Consider the following 17520-nt stretch of genomic DNA (forward strand, 5'->3'; position numbering starts at 1 on the left):
ATGCGTATTCAGAAGAAAAATTGAACTTTTTTAAGATATTCAAAAGGTTTCTCTTTGATAGGGCGATACAGAAATGCACAATTGTGAACCAGCGATTAGATTTTCGGGTTGAAACGTCTTAAACACCAATTTCTGCGGTTTCTGTCAACGCGGCCATACACGACCACATCATCTTGTTAAACGGCGAAATAGCAGCGATATTATTAAAATAGGACCAGTTTCCCCCCCAACCTCAACCCCCCCCCTATAAAGGTCTTGGGAACATGGTTGGAAGCTTCGTGCGAAAATCGCATGCGGCATGCATTTCTCGAGTTGTGTTTCCCGTTCACTCGCCCGCTTTTCTAGATAGGAGGATAAATAGGGGTATAGAGGTTTAAATGAGTACAAAAAGACTTCAACGTTTTACATACTGTTTGCTCACCTATACCCTCCCCTGCTCCCGGGAGCCGAGGCCGCCCAATTACTAAGTCTTTTTGTACTCATATACCCCTCATTCACCCTACTTATCCTCTGATTTCCTTAAAGATTAACTTCGATTTCCAAAGATTAACCGAGTATAAACCCGAACAACATACCTACCCTTTTTCTGTCTTTCCGCCATGAGAAACGTACCATTCTGTTCCTGATACCACGATCTTGTACTTGATAGTGCACGACTTTAGCACAAGGCTAACTAGCGATTGTTGGAAGCCTACACAAACTTTTCGCCATAACCTTAACATGTAATATTAATAACGAAAATTTCCAAACGAGATTCGAACCTCCGACTTTCAACACATGAGACCAACATCTGACCATTAGACTACAATTTCTTGTGCTAAAAGGCTATGTTTATTTAACTTACATAATCCTTTTCACAAAGTTCATAATGAGAAGTAGTTATGATAGGAACTGAACCATCGATTTACCACTTGAGAGACCATTATCTCCGACACTTGACTACAAGATCTTCTGCTGAATGGCTTTGGGTATTTAATTTACTTCATCTTTTTCACGAAGTTCATAATAAAAAAACGGTTATTGTAAGATTCGAACCATCGATTTACCACTTGTGAGACCATTGCCTTCACCACAAGACAACGGGATCTTGTGCTGAACGGTTACGATTATTTGATTTACTTTATCATTTTCACGAAGTTCATAATGAAAATACGGTTATCGTAAGATTCGAACCATCGATTTACCACTTGGGAGACCATTGTCTTCACTACTAGACTACGAGATCATGTGCTGAATGGTTATGATTATTTAATTTATTCATCTTTTTCACGAAGGACATAATGAAAAACGGACATGCCTGGACCCGAACCCCAAGTTTGAATCATGGGAGAGCATTGCGTTCACCACTAGACCAGTAGAACTTCAGGAGAATCACCACACTGTTTAAATTTATTTTATTTTTTTATTTTACACAACCTTTTTTCGAAGGATTTTACATAAGTTTATATACGTTTGCTTTGATGATGATGATTTTTATTTTGTCTAAAACGCACAAACCTGAATCTTATTCGTGGCTTTAACCTAATTGATTCATTTGTGCTGACGCTAAAATATCATAGGTAAGGAGTCCATTGAGAAAAGGAACAGCGTTATTTCACCATAAGCTAGTTATATGCGGCCCTGGTGAAGCAAATGGTTACGGTGCGATTGTTTTGTATTTTTAATGAAGTCAAGTCTGATTTCACAGGTCACAAATTAAAATTTGAGGAAAATGGCAATTCAGATTCATTAGAATGTTTCAACATTTGCCACTTATTTCATAGCTGAAATTGTACTCCAAATCTCCATTATAACGCAACAGATATTAAATAACTCTACTTCTCTTAAGCTGCGTTTACACGGTACCATCCGTCACAACATCTTCGTTTCCAAGCAGCGTACACCTAAGATCCTATAAGGCACAGTCACTGTCGGTCACAGCACGGCTACCAGCCCCAGTCTGATTTATTTATATCAATTTCTTTCTTATATTACATTCCGTCATTACGTATCATAATCCCTTAATCATCATGTTCCTCTAGCAAATTGTAGTTACAAGATTATGTATTGCGATATGTATTATTTACGCAATCATTTTGATCGAGCGCCACACTTTCTTCTCACATTAGTTTTTGTCCCGAAAACGTTAAAAGTTGATACAGAAACTACGATCAAAATCTCCCGATTCCTGACCAGGACAAACAAACCAGGACAAGCAAACTTTCCCTGCTCAGTAGGCATAAAGTAAGGTTTTAGATTGTCGTGATGGACCATGAACTCTCGACCTGTTTCTTATCTAATCTTATAATTTACGCCTAGTCTTCCTAAAATAGTGTGAGGTCCAAGCCACTTGGGACCGAATTTCCACTCCTTTGGCCGCCTAAGCCATACATGCTCAAGCCATACAAAATCGAATTTCCTGCTGACCCAGCAAGTCCGACGAAGAGAGGAGTCCTCGGGAAGATCGCGAAAGTTTATGATCATCTCGGGTTGATTTCGCCCATTACTCTGCAAGGAAAGTTCCTCTCCCCGCGAGTGTTGTGACGCGAAGGTCCCCTGGGACGCCAAACTGCCTAGAGGACAGCGTGGGAGAAGCTAGATGGACAGCGTGGGAGAAAAGCCTACCAGAGAACGTGACCGCGCCAAGGAGTCTAGCTAAGTTCCAGGAGCCAATTGAAGATACAGGTCATTAGATCAAGATCATTAGATCTGGTCGTACACGAAAGACAGTATAGAACTTAGTGCTTTAGATTTCAACATATATTTCGAGCAGTTGCGTAAAATTAGATATTAATCGAGTTAACATTTATTGGGACGGTGAACACTGAACGAGGCACAATTTTTTATATTCGCTTCTTCGAGAATCAAATAGGGGAAGTGTGTTGGAAATTGTGCGGATGTAGGATAATTATCATAATGCATGCAAACGTCATAGGTATAAATTAATACTGCACGAGGATCAATAGTAAGTAAGAAATTTGGATAATTACGGACAGATTGGAAGTGAGGCTCAACTTGACTATCAAATAGCGATTGCGATAGTGAATGTGAATTAGTGTTTTTACTTTACTCTTTACTATTAAAAAAACCTATAATTGTGATTGTGTTGGTTTAACATAGCTCTAACGGCATTCCCAGCACAGCCTCCACCTGCTATGAATGACGGGTCTGGTTAAAAACAAAATGATAGGTGAATAAAAATATCTACAATCCCTCACGAATATCTTCGTCTCTTATATTATAATTTCTTAATTATCTTCGCTTTTACCTGGGAGGGTGTCCATTTACCAGCTGCCTTGACAGACTGCGCAGCCTTGGAACTCTCTGGCTTGAGATGCACGTGACTAGGCTGACCTTTGACCGTGAAACTGTCCGTAGTTGAGGAACTTTCCCGAAGCTGAGACTTGCCGACTTCGTCCCCGCCATTTCCGCGAGGGGTGAATCCAGGACTGTCCTCGTCTAGTAGTTTCCAGACAACTTGTAATGACGCGCGGTCGTGTGATGAGAACGAAGGTTGCCATAGTGAGACGATGTCGTCACGCCCAGTAGACGTTTCTGGTAAGCCTGCATTTTCTGTGAGTTCCGCCTTTTGGGAGTGTTTTTGAAGTGTTTCGGCCGACGCGGAATTATTTTTCCGAGGAGATAGCGAATGCTGATCATTATTCCTCGCTAGTGTTCTCTGTGCATACCGCAGTTCTTTGCTTGTTAGTTGATATTGCAATTGTTCCAAACCCCGTATTGGGATCGGGATGTTTGCGCCACATTCTGCGGATCTTTGAATGATTGACTTGCTTCAATTGAAGGTGATTTTCTTTCTCCTAATATAACGAAAGAATGAGATTCTAAGATCGAAACGGTGACAGCGGTACACTAAATGTAATCGATTTCACATTTCAGTTTCTCTCATAATGTCAAAGCGGGAACGCTGCGGAGAAACAAGAAATTTTCGTGTTCTCAATAATTGTGGTTTTTTTCAACTTCTATAATATAGGTTTAAACTTTTGTTCTTAACAATTTATCAAAAATGTTCTGAGACACCCTGCAAAACAATTTCATTTCATACTTGGACGCTAGGACGTATTAAACGAATGTTTAGTCCACCCGTTTTCAGTACATTTTCACGTAGGTTTAACTTATATCTTATCAATGAACACGCATGTTTTGTTTCAACTGTTCCTATTGAAATTTTCCGCCATATTCCTTTTTACCGGCTGGCGTGCGCAGTGTGCAGACGTTTTCCCGCGGTGTTCTGGGGCCTGGTCACGTCTACATGTGGTAGTGACGTAATCATCGCGGGAAATCTTTGCACAGTTAATCTTTTCCGAGCAGCAGAAGTTACGCGTCATGACTATACGAAGAATGCATTCAATATTCATTCACTAGCTTCCAGTAATTTATTTCGACTAATCACGTATATACATTAATGCCATCTTAATACAGTAGATATACCAAAACATTCCTTCAAATACCTTTAAATTTCAACAATTTAGCTCTCAGCTTATTTCCCATTTTAATCAACTGTTCGCGTTCTTTTGTTAATCCATTAATCCGTTGAGCAGCTTGACGTAGTTTTGTGTGTAATCCTTCAGCTGACGATACTACTCCCTTAATTCATATCAGCGATTTCTGAAAAAAGGAAAACGTTTAAAATACAAATTCTGACTAAATAGTTTTACAGTGAATTTAGGGTTTGTTATGTGTTGATGAGAAATTTTAGGTTTTCCCGCCGCATTCAATGGAAAAGATCATAATTTACCAATTGTGAACGGGTTGGAATGAAATATAACAACACTGACTATATAGCGTCATAGCTACTTTAGCGTCATAGCTATATCACGCCATTTTAGGTGGATCAGGACAGCAAGGGATATGCCATCTATATATGGTGTAGCAACCGACAGTGGTTAATTGGGTTACATCACAATCTATACGTTTCAATTTAGTAGATTTAGAATGTTCTACGGCAGTCGTGAACAAGTTTGAAGGAGCTTTTAGAATACAGGCGTACGACTGTCACAACTGATATTTCAGGTTCAGCATTATACCTGCTCGCTTTGTTGCTCAGTGAATCTCCCAGGATGTTACTAACATCCGGCAGGAATGTAACTAATCAAATCCTCTCTTAACTGCTTGCGGTTTTAAAAGCGCATATAAATTAATGCAAATTAACCAACAACACGGGAAAGTACAATTGAAAGCGGTTTCACCGATAAGCTTCAGACTGTGATACATTTACATGTTTAATTTGTTTTAATGTTATATACCTAAAGAATGTGTTTATTATTTCCATTTTGCATCTGCGATCTAGTTATTTAACAATATCATTGAACTAACCTGGTTTCCTAATGATACAGCATCAATATTTCTCTCCAAACCCGTTTTGTAAAATTCGTCAGCCTGGTGTCTTGCTTGGGTTACCTGCAGCTTGAGATCAGAGTTTTGCTGTTTCAAAGCCAATTTATTTCTTCGTTGGCCCGACGATTCTCTGTTGCCAACTGATAGTGAAGTTGGTCAATGTTTTGTTGCTTCTGACGAACCTAAAAAGAGAAAGACCGTTGATCATGCAATTGACCTATAGCCATTTAGAGAAGAAGACTCGCCTCTTCTGAAGAATGATGAAGTAAACCTTGAAGATGAAGGATAGTTGCTTCACATTTTCTTAATTGAGATGTAAGATCAAATTTCTCTTGGCGTAAACTACCTAAAGACGTGCAAGAATATATATTGTGAAATAGACAATTATATTATATACCTTATCTGAAAATCTAGTCGGTTAATACAGAATGCCTTTTGTGCGATTCCCACAATTTAAGTTACCATGGTCAATAGTACAATGCGATTGGAATATCAGCTCTTAAAAAAATCTTAATCCTTGATACCCCAGTTGTATTTTGCAAAAAAAATACAGGCAGTTTTTTCAAATTTTCACTTGGGTAAATTCTCAGGGCTAATCAACATGCTATAGTGTTTTTTTAATGACCCACAAAATTACGCAACTTGAAAGTCAAATATTTGACTTAACGGAAATATTTGCAGTAAAGATAGTGAACAGTTATGTAACTCGGTGTAATAAATCAGCATATCGAGGCAATGTATGTAGGGGTTATTTTTTATGGTACCCGCGCGCGGAGTGAAAACCCGCAGAAATTATTCAGGACATTGTAGGTTAAAATTTGACATTAGACACAGAAAACTAATTCAACGTTCAACTATAACTATTTAGATAGCACAATGAAAACTGCTGGGTATGCGGGGGATGAGGTAATGTTTCAATTTAATGACGCTATATGTTTAAGCTTTTTGCTATGTTTAAACTTTTTGAACTGCTGTTGTATGGTTGAACTTTGTTATCTACCACTTATCTATTGTGCTGTTCAGCTGTGCCACCAGACCTCTTACATGAACATCATCCTTACTTCAATCTAAAACGTAAGTTGGCTCAGTATTTTCAGTTTTAGCATTTGTATTAGCCATGGATTGGGTCAGTTCGCGGTTTCTCGCCTTCACTTCTCGAATTTCTTTTTCCAGACATGTCACATATTCTGAAATGTTTAGTAAAGAAATACCAGATTAACTCTATTCACACTGATCTTTGTTACGATCACTATAACGATTAGTCATTCTAAAAATATGTCTTTCAAAATACAGAAGCTATATATGTAGAGTAGAACGGGGATCGCCTATAATAAGCTACGGGGGGTCAAACCCAGGCTACAGTAGAGTAGCTATATTAAAGATAAGGTTTTAAGAAAAAATTAAAATCATCCATGTATAGAACACAATCTGGCTTTAAATTTTTGAAATTGTTTTGTTATGAAATATATTCCTGCTTTATTATCATACAAATACCTTCTCTGATTGGTACGCCATCTCCTGCATTAGTAATCGATCCAGTGGTACGTTGAGTCAACTGTTTCGTCAAATCCTCCAAATCCTCTCTCATTTGATGAATAACATGACGAAAATTTTCGTTCTGAACTTGAAGTTCTTCATTATTCATATTCGCTGCTGGGGTGCCAACATCTTCGACTGTAACAAGAAAAGATAAGTCTGAACTTAACCCGGACGAAAACGTCATGCTTTTGTCACAATTGAGATTTGTGAAACATGCATGAATGATAAAATCTAGCGAAATGATAAAATCTTGCGAAGCAATGGGGGAGGTATCGATGTGAAGGTTTCAGATTCGCGAGCGCAGGGTATGTCCTCAATTACATCAGCACAAACTCAAAAGAATTTTGGAATGTGTCAAGTGTTTTATCCATGAAGAAAAATCGCGTTATTTCAGTGAAAATTACATGCGCGTTAAACTTCGAGTAATATCATCAGTAAAGTTTCGAAAATACTAAGATATTTTCGGTTGATATTTCCGTCCGCATCTAAAGTTTATACATCTTGCGACAGTTACCTCGTTAAGCACATCAGCTGGCTTTTAAGTATAGCCACTACGAGAGGAGCATGATTCGACTTGCAATCTATTTTCAACAACTTTATTACGGCGAATAACGGAGACTGAATTTGGAATCGATGAGTTTCCTGTTACCACTGCATACAATCATTAGTTGAATTACGAATTTACATAAAGAGACTATATTTACATAGTTGTGATATACAAGAACAATCTCAAAAAATGCCTCATTTGGCATACATGTGCAATACTGTCGCATGCATACGGATCGACAACCTTTTTCACCATTCGTAAACTACATTTTCGTTTCGTGACTGTTTACGGATCGTAAACGAACAGTCCATTCGATACCAATGGTACGGATCGACAAGCTTTTCAGAGACCTGTCCTAGACACATCTCGCCCTATTTACGAATCGACACAGTCTGTTTACGGATCGTAAACGAACCGTCCATTCGACACCAATGGTACGGATCGACAAGCTTTTCAGATGCCTATCCCAGACACATCTGGCCCAATTTACGAATCGACACAGTTTGTTTACGGATCGTAAACGAACAGTCCATTCGATACCAATGGTACGGATCGACAAGATTTAGAGGGGTCTGTAGCTTGGCACATCTCCTTTTTACCAATGGACAAAATCTGTTTACGGATCGTAAACCAACGGTCTATTTGATACCAATGGTACGGATCGACAACTTTTTCAGACCCCTATCCTAGACACATCATGCCCTATTTACGAATCGACACAGTTTGTCTACGGATCGTAAACGAACAGTCCATTAGACACCAATGGTACGGATCGACAACTTTTTCAGAGCCCTATCCTAGACACATCATGCCCTATTTACGAATCGACAAAGTTTGTTTACGGATCGTAAACGAACAGTTCATTCGATACCAATGGTACGGATCGACAAGCTTTTGAGAGCCCTGTCCTAGACACATCATGCCCTATTTACGAATCGACACACTCTGTTTACGGATCGTAAACGAACAGTCCATTTGATACCAATGGTACGGATCGACAAGCTTTTCAGAGGCCTATCCTAGACACATCTTCCCTATATTTACGAATCGACACCCTCTGTTTACGGATCGTAAACGAACAGTCCATTCGACACCATTGGTACGGATCGACAACTTTTTCAGAGCCCTATCCTAGACACATCATGCCCTATTTACGAATTGACACAGTTTGTTTACGGATCGTAAACGAACAGTCCATTCGATACCAATGGTACAGATCGACAAGCTTTTGAGAGCCCTGTCCTAGACACATCTGGCCCAATTTACGAATCGACACAGCCTGTTTACGGATCGTAAACGAACAGTCCATTCGATACCAATGGTACGGATCGACAAGCTTTTCAGATGCCTATCCCAGACACATCTGGCCCAATTTACGAATCGACACAGTTTGTTTACGAATCGTAAACGAACAGTCCATTCGATACCAATGGTACGGATCGACAAGATTTAGAGGGGTCTGTAGCTTGGCACATCTCCTTTTTACCAATGGACAAGATCTGTTTACGGATCGTAAACCAACGGTCCATTTGATACCAATGGTACGGATCGACAATTTCTTCATCGCCTTATCCTATAGACACAACTTGCCCTATTTACCAATGGACACAGTCTGTTTGGGGATACAGCTGCTTTCGCCTTAGACACACGCTAGTTTCCATGCCTCATGTTCTAGTCGACAAAATGCGTTTACGAATCGACATAGTCTATTTACGGATCGTAAACTAAGAGTCTATTCGATACCAATGGTGCGAATGGTTGCTTACTTCTAACGAATAGAAATGCCTAAACCACTTTACCAGCGATCAGTATAAAAAATTTTACGAAACGAACGACCCGTATGCTTGCAACAGTATTGGACAACCATCTCATTTGGCACCAATGTTTTAGATCATTTTTAAAATTTCTCGAGGATTTTACACCCCGTCACACCTTGTACAAAATTTTGTTCAATTTACATCATTTCCCCTATTTGTGTTAATCTGCCCAGCTGGAAGAGCTAGGGCCCCATATACGCCGTATAAAAACCGAACGCTAAGCGTTTACGATCTACCTACAATAAAGGTGTAAAACTCACCTGATATTTGGGAAGGCACGGCTAGTCCATGAAGCTTGAGGATAGAAACTGATTCATCTCTTTGTGTCTTCAAAATATGGATAACACTATCCTTGTGAAGCAGTTCACGTTTCTGTTGTTACACCAACGATAACGCCTGATGTGAAAAAATACAGAAGAGTTCTATCAACCTTAATGTTGACGTTGAAGTCCCTGATGATCAGTTTAGTAACATTATATCGCTTCATTTGGACCTTGTAGGGCTGAAACTTCAACGGGATTCCAAATTAAAAAAGAGTAGGGTAGAGGCAATGGAAAGGGGTGTAACATTTTACATATTACATATTCGCATATTGATATATATTCACCTCTTCTTTGCCTTGTGTTAAATTCTTAACTAGTTCTTCTTGTTTATCATACCCAGTTCTTTTTTCCTATTCATATCTGCGCTGCTAATCTAATTCAAGCTGAGCCCTAGAACGTTCCAACGACGACTCTCTCTCCAAAGATAAAGACAACTCTTTCTGCCTCCTAAAGAAAAAAGTTGAATCAAGACCTGAGATTACATCTTTACTACAAATCTTCAACACGATACACGACCGGTAATATCAAAACATAACAGGATTGCAGGTATGTTTTTTTATGATTTTCGATCTTTTACACTTTTTCTTTATCCTAAAAAATCGTTAATTATCAATACTTATTTATAGTACAATATTCATTAACACATAGTTGTACTTCAGCTCAGCAAAGGAGATGTTTTAGACGGATAGATGGAATGGCTTCAAATAATAACCAGGTTTATCTGATCAGATATGTTTAAGCCCCGTGAAAAATCACCTCATACGGTGAGCCTGCAATTATTGAGGAGTGTTTTACGATAGGTCGGAATTTAAAAACAATCGAGAAAACAAAGTTATATTCAACGTTTATTCGCACCTCTCAAGATCATTCTTTCTCTGCGCGAGTTCAGATCATATCTTGGCATCCTGTTGGTGCAAAGTTTCCCATTCAACATCCTTTGCTACAGTTAATCTGGAAAATTCCTGGTTCTGTTGGTCCATCTTGCTCTTTAAGTCTGCGATTGATTGATTTCGCCTGTGTAATAAAAAAATCAAGTTGTTCCTCTCGAATTGTTAAAAAGTTGTCGAATTTCAGCATCAACTTGTCCAAAAGCACAATTCTTGAACGGATGAATTCATGAAAGTCATAATAAGGCGTTCCAGCAGCCTAGTATTATAGGTTAAATATGGTTTTTCGGTTCAAAAGCGGATATATTCTAAGTTTTGAAATAGACATGCCCTGTGGCAGAGCTTAGGTTAGTAAAAATAAATTAGAACAGCTCACATTTGTATTTTGGACATATTGAGAATTAAAAATATTTTCAAAAAAAGCTACTCGTAGACACAAGACACGAGTAATGAACCTTTGGAGGTTCACAATCAAAATAAATAATGCATTTCGACTTACGCCAGATCCGCCAATGAACATACATTAGGACAGAAATCAGAAATGCATAATGTGATTGATTTAGGTAAGAACCATTTCAATATACATGGTCTTCTCCCCTGTCCCTCCCCCCTGAGGAATTTCACACAGTGAATTCGAATTATGGCAGTCTGAAAGGGATGTCTAAATAGAAATCCACTCTGCAGAATTTCATAGATTTTATTTTTCAACAAACCAAACTTAGATGCAATTCTCATGCAACATGCAATGATCATAGTTAACTGGTTTGAGTTATTTTTTACCTGCATACATGCGAAAGTTAAAGAACTGCAAGATCAGTGGTGTCAAGATATGTTGAACTGTACTCATGCATACACACTTCTGACCTTTCCTTTTGCATAAACATGCCAAGGCTTTCCCAGCTAGCCTGCATGATAAAAGTCTCGTCCTGTCTAGACGTGATGATATATACATTGCGTGAAAGTATTATACAATTAGGTTCTATTTGCCCAGTTCATGGAAACAACGCAAATTACTCAAGAAAACTATATCACCAGAGAAAAAACTTACTGTGTTACCAGCCTCCTGAGATTTTTAGTCCGGTTATTAAGGCTTAGTCTACATTTACAATAGCGACTTACTTGTTTAGCGTTGGCCAACATTTCTTCTTTTTCCTGAGCAAAGCGATCCAATTCGGCATGTTTTCTTATAAATCCTCCTGTAAGTTGTCTCCCATTCTCCTCATATATTCCAGTTGTGCTTCGAGATCTGTGACCTAAAACTTATTAGTGTTTTCCAAATCAGAAATCATCCAATCTTTTCCTTTAAGCATCTTCTCCAGCTCCCGAGTTCTCAGCTCTGTCTTGTTGAGTTCCTCTTTACATCGACGACTATCACATCGCATTAACTCCAGTTCTTTTGTTAAACTTCTGATGTAAAAAAAACAGTCAATTATTAAAAAGAAGTGACAATGATCGACAAACCATCCCACAAAGCACTTTCTAGATATGTACTTTAAACCAAAAGCCTAATTTATGACGGGAAATATATATGTTTGGCTAGGTAGTCTGGTTTGACCAAATGCACTTGTTTAAGCATCTAGACTACATAGGTAAAATTTAGCTCAGAGAGCGAATTTCTAAATTCGTCAAGAAGTTAGGGAAAAAGCGAAACCTTGTTTGTAGCAAGATAGTTTAACTGGAAAACAGTTACACACACATTGTATGTTTACAATGCACAACATGTAATATTTTTAGTATTAGTCATCCACAAAAGGGCCTTAAAACAACTGGTCTATGTGGTGAAATAGTTTAAAGCCACAACATGTAGTGTTTAAAGTGCACAAGAGGTTTGTTGGAGAGAAATGAGGAAAAGGTCCAAGGAGAAGAGAGCTTCAGTAATGAAATGGTGGTAATATTGTATTTGAGGTATATATTGGCAAATGGAAAGCATGCAGATAGGCTTGTAATGGTTGTAATGAGTATAAATTATTACCTTAAGGTCATTTGACAATAAGAGACTTCTTGTTTCATCCAGTTTTGATCGATATTCTTGTTCTCTTTTTCTTATTGCTTCATCAAAATTACTGACATTTTCTGGATGACGAAACTCAAAATCATTTTCTGTTGCTCTAAAAAATCAAAATGTTGATTTTTAACCAATAATTTAAAAAATGCTTTGTTAACATAATCAGTGTAACTCATTATTAATTATAGCCTCAGTAAGTTCTCAAAGTTCATAATTGCACATTGGCATACATTGCATGTAATATATCTCTACTGACACTAAAAGGTAGTTACAGTGGCTTCTTCACATCAGTTCTGCTTATAACAATATGGATAGACTACTTGATTTAATATAAGTTTCAACTTTCAAGTTATACTCAAAATCATCCTTCAACTTACGAAATCTCAACTTCTGCTGTCTCAACATATTGTGTAGGCATAATTCCTGTCATGCCTTCCATCACCAGATATCATGAAATTATCTTGGTTTTTTAATGTTTAAATTAATCCGTTTAATTTAAAAAGCACAAAAATACCACCAAAATATAGCTGAAGAAAAATACTTTAACCCAATCGCTTCTGTTTTAATCCAGAAATTAATCAATATTGCTGTTAACCTGACACTGCAGTGCAGCTCTAAAAATCATATCAAATTACACGGGATTACAAACGGAAATATAACTCGCCTTTGGAATTTCGTTATTTTCTCGTTATTTTTATCCTGTTGTCTTTTAACCGTTACATGTAAACTGTAAAGGCTTTAGTTATCTTTTCTGATAGTTTTTAAGTCAGGATGGGCAGAAAAACTCGAAAAATATAGCTTTTTTTATTTGTTATTGTGTATAGCGAGGCGTTGCTCAGCCGCACGCACATGTGGTTGTCACGTGAGGTTAGAGGTATCAAAAACGTAACGTTGCCTACCCCGCGGGAGTAAAATAAGCCCGGTAATCGATTTCCAGGGTAAAATTGTCTCTAGAAGTCATAATTGTCAAATTTTCGCCAATATGGTGATAATTATATCAAAGATTATATGCACATTTTCCGGTTTCCATTTGTAAACACGCTTGTAGGAAATATCACTACAAATCACCAAAGCGACTGTATTTCAAGTAAAATAGATGAAAATATTGATCCCAATGTATACTAGAAATATTTGGAGGTTTTTAGGCGAGATTTTTGGAAGGCTTTGCGTATTTTCGCTTCTCTAAAATTCAACTTTAAAAAGTACAAGTTCGGCAATAAATATCTTGGCTTATAGGAAAGCTTTTGAAATGAACTAAATTTATACAAATAGGTAAATGTTTTTTCTTTGAGATAACACAATTTCTAGTTGATTTGATAAAATACTTCCAGATAAAATCGAAATTATCTGTGTGCGCCGTTTACGAGCAGACAGCAATGAGTTTAGTGGTCTCATATTTATTAAAATGGGTGAAGTATTCGCACAGTACTGAATCACAAGTTTAAATCAGCTTACCACTTTGAAATATCCTCTGATCGGACGTCTAACTGAGAGGATCCCTTAAACATCGAGAATACTTCATTAACAAGTGCCGCATCCTGTCCTGTTTGAGAAGTTACGAGAACTTCGTCTTGGGTATTGGTTACTCCTTACTCTGTTGGAAGTTCCATTCTGTTGTATGAGGACAAAACTTGTAGTTGGTGTGGTGAAAGGATGCAGATTGTCCGTTGGATGTTGTGCTTTTGTATTAGAGACGGACCACATTAGATATCAGCGCAAAATTGACACATTCATGGGAATCGAACCCAATCTCCTAAAAAGGAGTATCCAAAATGTGTTCTTTGTGTGGCCAGGAAAAAGCGAGAGCTACAGGGCAACTCGCAAACCGACTGGCAGACAATACGAACGTACAACACAAAACACACAACCGACGACACAACATCCAACAACCCACAACCCACTAACTCTGTAGCTAAAACGACAAAAAATATGGTGAGTTGTTCCTAGAAAAGCAAGCATTCACAATTAGCTTGAAGGCAATTGTGGCTAGGGTTTAACTGACGGCATGGGTTTGGGGTGGCTTCTTAGGGTTGGATACTGAAACTAAACTACGATCGTCTTTGTCTGAAAAACACAAAAAAAAGTATTAGTAGCTCCCTAGAAAACGAAGAGCAAAACACAGTTAGACAAGCAGTGAGCCGTGTTTCCAGATACGGGGACAGAGATTCTTAGCTAACAGAGTGCATGGCCACGGGGATCTACTTCTATTAAAAAAATAATTACACATACCTTGATCCTACCTAAAAGAAAGAACTCACTCACCTGAAGAAAACGGTTGAAGACGGCTCTGTTTTATAGCCTGTAGGCTCTTGCATAATTCAGCAAAATTAAGACAACTTGATTGGTTATTTCTGTGCACAGGTCAATTTGTCATTGGTCAATTTTTGTACTCCACGATTGGTTCAATAAAAACCAATCAGATTGGTTAATCTATATTCAAATTTTTATCCCGTTTCTGTGATATTTGCAAGGTGATTGCACAACAAATGTTCGATTTCACACGTTTTGGAGCATATTCCAAGCCAATGTATCACAGTATGTGTGTATTTGTTCGATTATTTCTCTGATGAAGTTCACAAAAAATTACAGTTCAATCATTATTAAAAGACTTTATTTCCCCACTAGCTTCAGAACCCCATCGAGCAGGAAAGTCGGAATTTAAAAGGCAAGTAAATCTTTCAAACTGTTGTAGCATTTGAATTATGTGGTACATTAAACTACTGAACCTTTCAGAATATTGTCGAATTGGGCATGGCATGGAATAATAGTAAATATAAAAACTGACAAAATCGCAAATGTAGTAAATTTCAAGGCTAAATATTGCAAATTCCAGTGGAAATATGGCGTTTTACCGCCATGCATACATAGCTATTCACAGGTATGTTATTCACGCGTTTTATATATTCAATATTACACATCAAAGCGGCCTAATCCTTAGGATATTGCCCAAAATGCAAACGAAAACCGGTTGCAGTGGTTTAGATCAAATATTCAGTACTATTTTGATATATTTAGCGTCAAAATCGAGCCTTTAGAAGATTTTTGCCGATTTTTTATATAAACATACCTGATGATATGAATTATCGCATCACCGGCAATAATATTTCATAATAATAAAAATATGGAAAACAAATTCGGGCAAAAAGCCGAAATTTTGACCTAGTTCCGATTCGAGCTTGTCTTAAGCACGTGCTTACCAACGATTATCGCTTAGCACTTTCATAAGTGTTGTTTAAATGCTATTTCTTCGATTCTTTTGCACATCCTAGCCCAAGAATAACTCAGAATTACAACAGATTGATAACATGTAAAATTGGGACAATTTGAAGACAACAGAGTACCAAAAAAGCGAAAAGATATGGAATTTCTAAAATATATCTTGCTATGGGTGAGTAATTTGAGATAACAAAGCAACCTATTATTTTGATTATTGTTTTTACTTATAATACAAATGCAGGTTATAACTATATGCTGGTTGGAATATACTATTCAAATAATCGTTTCAACCGCTATCGTTTAGTGGTATTCCGGGGTCTTTAGCCCAAATTATTCTGAGATATTTAATGTCTTGCTTCTGTGCAACATTATTGTCAGGAGTAATAGCCTATTTTGCTGTACAGTTCCATTTATCATTCATTTTACACTGGTGTTATATAAAATATAATTTTTTTATTCTTCTTTTCCTATTATGTAATTGCAGAACGAATATTCAATATATTAATGTACCACATAAAAACTCATTATGACAATCGCTATCGGACGTCTATTGCATCGGAGTTACGACTTGTGGTAAGCCAAATTCAATGTTATTTCTCGCGATTTTTCTATGATGTCTTACATTGTGGTTTTTTGAAGATTCTACAATGTTTCCTCAGTCTGCGAGCTGAGAACATCTAGGCCTTGTGCAAGAAAAATTGGAAAAGTTAAATTCACTTCGTATGTTATTTGTTCTGAAAGAAAAGGTTGGTTAATGATGATAGTGCAACGCATGTCAGGTATTCTGCTTTCAAAATTCCTTTTTAGCTCGCCTGCACTTTAGTGCAAGAGAGCTATTGCTATAGGCTTGGCGTTCACGTCCCCGTCCCTGTCCCCGTCCGCGTCCACACTACATGATAAGTAGAATGTTAAGATGCCACTTTTATTTTCCCATTATTTTCAAATTATCTACTTAAGGAGTCTATTTGTTGCGAAAGAACCATTTACCAGGGGGAGTGAACATTATACAACAAAATAAATGATAAGGTCAATGTTAAAATGCTATATTTTTTGTATACTTTGGCTTTACATCAGAGGAATCATTATCAATATAAGTCATCAATATGCATTGTGACTATTTAGTGCCATTTGGTACACATTTATACAATAATAAAGGAGTTTTGCTCAAAATTATCAAATGATAAGGTGAATGTTAAGCTAATTAGCATAATGATAAGGTCATTTAAGATGTTATATTTTTTAAATATTATGGCTTTACATCAGAGATCATCATAAATATAAGTCATCGATATGTCTTGTGAATATGGTGACATTTAGTACACATTTACACAAAAATAATGGGAATTTTGTTCAAAATTATCAAATGATAAGGTGAATGTTAAGCTAATTAGCATAATGATAAGGTCATGTTAAGATGCTATATTTTTTAAATATTATGGCTTTACATCAGAGGAATCATCATAAAGATAAGTCATCGATATGCATTGTGACTATTCAGTGCCATTTGGTACACATTTATACAATAATAAAGAGAGCTTTGCTCAAAATTATCAAATGATAAGGCAAATGTTAAGCTTATTAGCATCATGATAAGGTCAATGTTAGAGTTATCCAGAGTTATCACGCTCATTACGATTTTCAGGGCTATTGTGTAGCCCTGTTTTTTTTTAGTTCAAAGTTGTAGCTGAATCATATTTAACGAAAGTATTTGTACAACCCTAAGCCAAATGAGAAACTTTCAAATATTTTCACCTTTATGCAACCATTTGTTTGTATTGTACATGTACAATTATAAATTATGAGATTGTGTTGTGACATGCCGTATCAAAATTCAATCGCTTAATATGGAAAT

The 17520-nt window shown here is 37.2% G+C and overlaps 1 long non-coding RNA gene across 1 annotated transcript; it reads right to left on the minus strand.

The window, feature by feature from the left end:
- Positions 1-3717: 3717 nt before the first annotated feature.
- On the minus strand, positions 3718-12937 carry LOC114542414. Its single transcript, XR_003689619.1, has 12 exons — positions 12830-12937; positions 12420-12555; positions 11567-11854; positions 10416-10574; positions 9845-10007; positions 9498-9633; positions 6829-7008; positions 6396-6521; positions 5606-5680; positions 5314-5516; positions 4449-4605; positions 3718-3797 (listed from the first exon to the last, which is right to left on the minus strand). It is a non-coding gene; the product is annotated as an uncharacterized LOC114542414 (long non-coding RNA).
- Positions 12938-17520: the final 4583 nt, after the last annotated feature.

The sequence above is a fragment of the Dendronephthya gigantea genome, unplaced genomic scaffold (genome assembly GCF_004324835.1).
Source record: "Dendronephthya gigantea isolate DGI-Jeju-01 unplaced genomic scaffold, DenGig_1.0 000348F, whole genome shotgun sequence".
Taxonomy (NCBI): Eukaryota; Metazoa; Cnidaria; class Anthozoa; order Malacalcyonacea; family Nephtheidae; genus Dendronephthya; species Dendronephthya gigantea.